Consider the following 6,000-nt stretch of genomic DNA (forward strand, 5'->3'; position numbering starts at 1 on the left):
ATGAAACAGCAGTCTGGTACATACTAGAGGGTCAGTGCTGTAGTGCCCTTCCTCTCCAGACACTCTACACAACCCTGAGTGCCTGGAGCTGCTACACCCTTTCTGGGGAATAGTGGTTGGTGATAAGTGAGAACGGGGGAGGGGGAGGAGGGAATGGGGGTGGTGGGGCTTGGGGCAGGGGCAGTGAAATGGAGGGGCTGGGATGGGGGGGGGGGGGGGGGTGATAGAGGGTTGTACACTCTGACCCAGCAGCAACGATTAAGATTGGGGGGTCAGGTGTTTGCATAGTTTTCTGTGCAAAAGCCACCAGCCAGAGCCACGTATTATGTCTGGGCTGGTTACGTCAACGTTAGATCAGCAGGAGACCGTGTTGGAGAGGGGTTGGATGGGAAATGTCTGTCTGTGTGACCTCTGCCCTGCACCGCACTGCATTGTGGGGCTGAGCGGAGTCCTCCTGACTCTGCACTACGCAGTGAGAGAGTGCAGGTGTGTGTTCAACGGGTCAGGGGGGACCGTTTGTGTTTTCAGTCTCTGGAGCACAATTAGCCAATGGTTACTACATGTATAGCTATAAACTTTGGGTGTCTCGAGGTAAGGGTTTGCTCTTTGACCTGTTTCAGTTGACTTCGATGTGACATATCTGACAAGATATTTAGTCAGACGGGGCATTTAGGCTGTAATGAGATTGATGACAGGGAACGTTGGAGTGTGGAGTGTGTGGGGGTGGTGAGCAGGCTTTGGCAGTCGGGCACTACAGCAGAACATGTGACCCCCCCCCCCGAGAACCTCTTTTCCCGTTTCTCCTTCCTTCCCCCTGTTCTTCCCCTCCTCTACCGGCCTGTCCTCTCTCTACCTTTTTCTTGTTTTGAAACTGATTGTCTTCTACCATCACAAAGACACTTGGTTCTGATTGGTTACAAGGTAACAGAAGAGGGAGAGCACAGTGTGACTGGGGGTGTTGATAACCGGGTCTGTCGACGGCAGTCCCATTGGCAACTTTCAATCCCACAGGGAAATGCACATACATGCTGTTTGACAGTTAGATGAGAACATTTCTGGTGGGAGGGGTCAGTTAGTTGCCAAGTAGTACTGACTGGTTGGTAAATGTTTCAATTTTTTGTATGACAAAGATTGCAACCCCAAATAAAGAACACTTTTTCACATACAGTAGATACAAATGCACACACATACAAACATACATACACACAGATTGAAGTCAAAGGATGAGACAAACATGTAGGCCTCGTCAGGTCAGCGGTTCTGCCCTTCTGATTAACTCCAAGTAAACAACCTTGTCCTTGGAAAAGCAGGACAGTCACATGACCTTTGAACCCGAGCTGAGGAATGAGATTGAGTGAGATTGATTGGGGGAGAGGAGTTTCAACCTCCCCCCAGCACACTGACACTGCCCCCTACTGTCAGGAACTATGTACATCAAAGAAAGGTCAGGGGGTGGGAGAGGGTTGCAACAACACATGCACACAACCAGTGAATCCAACAGTGACAAAAACCCGAAAAACAAAGACCCCTCCAACGCTAAACCCGTCCACCCCACCCCCCTTTTTAGCAAAATACCGCCACCCCTCCACCCCTCCACCCACCCCCAGTCTTTCCTTCTCCTCCTCTCCCAGAAAATCACAGGTCATTCCTGTAGGTTTCTATACAGTTATACAATATCCATGCAGAAAGAAAAGGTCGCACCCCCTTTTCAATAGGAGGTGCTGTTTTTTAATATTTTAATAACATCAGGAGCACTTTGAACACACTCAGGAACCTTCAAAAGTAACTGTGAAATTGTTTTGGAGAAAAGAGAACAACGTGACAGAAGAAAGCTTACGATGAGTAAAAAATTGTCTTTCCTTTGGTTGATATTCAAATTATGCTTTTTTTTTCTTCTTTTTTTTTTTTCTTTTTTTTAACTCAGCCCAAATCCACTGTTACTGTTTGGGGTATTTGAAAATCCTCACCCCTGAAAGTGCTGAGCTAAGCGTCTCTGTAGCTCTCTTGTTGCCCTTTCTCCCTTCCTCCCTTCCTCTTCTAGCCTTCTCCTGTCTCTTCCTCTTTTCCCACGTCAGCTTCCACAGAAACATTCACAATGTCTTTCCTTTATGAAAACAGTAAAAGTACATGCCGTAGCAAAACAAACAGTAACATACAAGAAATATGAGCAAACAAATAAAAAAATTTAACAGTATAAAGCTTCAAGTCACAAGTTCCAAAACTAACTATCATAGTATCATAGTATCATAATCATTGTTATCATTAGCATTATTTTCAGTTAAATTACATAAACTTTACATGAAAGGTTTGAGGTATTTCAGAATTAATTGTCAACACATGCCTACCAAGTCTTAGCACTAGCCGGGGGGTGGAGGGGGGGGGGAGGTGTGTGTGAGTAGACAGGGGTGGAGGGAGGGAGCGCTTGTGTCTAAAGCTGTCAGTGACTAGTCTGTTCCGCCGCCCAGTGCCAGCACGTGTGCTCGCACAAGGTTGAGGAGAGAGTGACATGTAGTGGTGAGATATTACAACTACAACCTGGACACTTCTAAAAACCTCCCAAAGCCATCGTACCCACTCCCTCTCTGTTACATAAAAATATCTCTGTGGGGAGGGGCAGAGGGGCAAAGAGTTTAGAAGAGCACCAGGGCGTCCACGCCACTCCAACAGCAACTACACAGTAACAAAAAAAATTGACTGAATTCAAAGTAACATATTTTTGGTCTCAAATAAGGAGTGTATAGAAAATGGTTTTATAGACTTTCTACGTGATAAAGTGCTTGTATTCTAGTGTATCAAGATGGAAAGTCAATATGAGAGTAAATGCTGACACAGCCCCCACTCTGTGTCCCTTTCTTTGGCCCCCCTTTCTGTCTAGTATCTAATAGTGAATGTAATGCCTGTGTGTGTGTGTGTGTGTGTGTGTGTGTGTGTGTGTGCGTGCGTGCGTGCGTGCGTGCATACGTGCGTGTGTGTGTGTGTGTGTGTGTGTGTGTCCAGAGCAGTCCCACCCGTGGTTGAAGGAAAAAGGCACTCAACTCTTTCTGCATAGCAGCCACCTCCTCCTATGTGGCGCGATGCAGTCTGACTGCGCTGTGAGTGTGTGTGTAGCGTGTCAGTGTGTCTGTCTGTCTGTCTGTTTTGTCTGTCTGTCTGTCTGTCTGTGACAGCGTCGAGAGGGCAGAGAGGGGGGGCTCTATTTGGTGGGTGTGCCCCCCGGGCAGGATGGGACTGGCAGGCTGGAGTCTTCTTTGGTATTGGTGGCGGTTTCACAAACCACTCAGCTAGTGAGGTAGCCACATTGGTTCTCACTACAAACAAAGGTCATTTTATCAGCCAAATACATAGAGCTGAATCTATCTGTCTATCCTTGCTGAATTGTGTACCACAAATCTATTTTCTCATCTTTCGTGTGACTTCTAACTCACTGCTTACAGCAAAGTGAGTTTTGGAGCCTTTCGATCCCACCCTCAACAGTGACAATGCCTTATCTAATCTGCACAGTTAATCTGACTACATTGTTGGAAATGCTACAGTTGCATTTTTTTTTAAGACATACAGATAGCATTCATGTCCCAACTCCCCCCCCCCGCCCCCCCCACATCCCGCCTCCCCCAACCCCGCTAACCTTCACACCCTCCCCCCTCCCTCCCACACACACATAATCAGCAAGGACATTTGGAGGTTGAGTCGCGTCCCAATTCCACACTCCGTTTTAGGGTTCAGCATAGAGGGGGCTGAAGTACCACAGCTCCAACATGACATGCCAGAGGAGAGAGAACACCGTCCATATTTTTCTCCCTGGCTTTTTTCTCTCTTGGGAAAAGTCTCCTCCATGTCAACGTTCACATCGAATGCAAAAAATATGTCCTCTGTTGGCCTCGGTCCTAGCATCCCTCTTGTTATTCATTTAGAAAGTCCTTTCCCTTTTCTTTTTTTGATTTATCAACAAGGTGCCTTACTTATGCACAACAGAGCACAATAGTAACAAGAAATAGAAACTTTGTGTCTATGGTACTAATTACCCGCATCAATATTATAGAGTGAAAGAGAGAAAAGAGAGGGAAAAGAGGGGGATAAGGGGAAAGAGGAGGTAGAGAACCAAAGAGAGAATGAAAGAGAGAGAAAGAGATTTTCTTCTGTTTCAAAATGTGTGTCCAGTACGTGTAGGTGGATTTTTTCTTTGTAACACACATCGTGGTGACGTATCTTGGTCTTTTGAGGTTTGGTATTGTATGCCTTAAAATCATGGTTAATTTTTTGTTTTACTAAAAAAGTAGATTCTAATTCACTTAAAAGTTGATTGTTGGTTGCTATGGCACATACTGCCCCTCATCAGTAGGAGTGGGACACACTGTAGCTGTGTGTGTGTGAACGCAGTACCATATTCTCTGATTATCATTAAGGCAGTTAGCATTGGCACTAGTTCTTGTAGCATTTTTGACTGTTGTGTGTGTGTGTGTGTGCGTGTGTGTGTGCGTGCTACTGAATGTTTGTGTGCGTGCGTGCGTGCGTGCGTGCGTGCGTGCGTGCGTGCGTGCGTGCGTGTGTATGTGTGTGTATGTGTGGCGGTTAGCCACAGATAACCCCTTGTGTGTGGGAATATCCAGTGGGAGATTTTCTGTTTTCGATTCTGTTGAAAAGCTATTTTTGGTAACGGACGGATGGATGATGCATCTAAATTGTAGATCATCTTACTTGTTTCAAAATATGAAGCCTCCCCACCATTTTTGCTGAAATTATGTCAAACTGAATCTCCCTCAAATGTGTCTAGATCTACCAATACCCCCTGTCTGCGTCAAACTAAGCAGCACCCCTCTCCATATCAGTCATCTTTATGAGATTGTGTTTCTTTTTAATACCTTAATGTGGGTGTAGTGACATACAGTAAGCTATTTGATTTGCAAGTACTGTCAAGGTAACATGCTCTGAGTGATTGCTAAAAATGTGCCAGTCGTATTCAGCGTTGGTTTAACCATCCCCCCTCAGCCTCCTCCTACCTCTCCTCTCCAGTCCTGGCCGGACGAGGAACAACAATAGGATAATGGCTCACTATTGATCTGCCTTCAGAGAGCTGCGAGCGAGGGCCTGAACATGTTGTGCCATGACTCCTAGTCAGCTCAGCCCTGTAGCACATGCTGAAGTGCCTCTCCTCCCTCTGTATCACTGCTGGCTGCTGCTCTGTGTTATCAACAGCAGGGGGCACTGTGGCCACTCTAGTGCAGTGCAGACTGGTGGTGGTGGTGGGGGGGGGGGGGGGGGCTGCTGTGAGTGAGGCCATTGTGTCGCCATCTCCATTGGGTTCCATGTGCTCTTCTTACATTCTCTCTCTCCTCTGCAGCTGTAATGCAGGCAGTTGGCTGGACGCCCGTGTTGTCGCTTGGTTTCGGTATTGATCAGTGAGAAACCTCCTTCCTGAACAAAGAGCATGTCCAGACACATCACCCCGCCTCCCCGTCGGTCAGAAACACAGACGGTCAGGCTGTTCCTCTGAAGCAACGACAGTCTCCCTGCCAACATCTGTGCAAAAATATAGACCTGGGCCAGGCAGACCTGAGTATCTTTACTGCCGAGCTGCGTTGTGTTTCACCTTCAGGAAGGGTCAAGGCCCTGCTCTCTCTCTCTCTCGCTCTCTCTGTCTGCATCGATTCATTTTTCAATTCATTAGTTTGCCGTATGATCCGAGCAGCTCGCTGAAATGGCTGGCCAACAGGGAATACCTTAGGAGAGGAGGAGGAGGAGGAGGAGGAGGAGGAGGAGGAGGAGAGGAAGAGAGGTTGAGCTTGTTTTTCCTTTCATGGGTTGTGTGTTGTTTTCTGTATGATGGCCTTGTGCGCAGGACAGGGTCTGATAACAGGGCTTTGTGCTGTTGGATTTATTGCCGTTCTTTTGTCCTTGTTTGCTTCCATGTCCCTGACTGTACAGAGAGAGATGAGAGAGGGGCCATGCAGACACAAAGAGCTGTGCTGTGAGGGACGGAAGGATGGAGGGAGGGGGGGAGGG

The sequence above is a fragment of the Argentina silus genome, assembly GCF_951799395.1.
Source record: "Argentina silus genome assembly, chromosome: 6".
Lineage (NCBI taxonomy): Eukaryota > Metazoa > Chordata > Actinopteri > Argentiniformes > Argentinidae > Argentina > Argentina silus.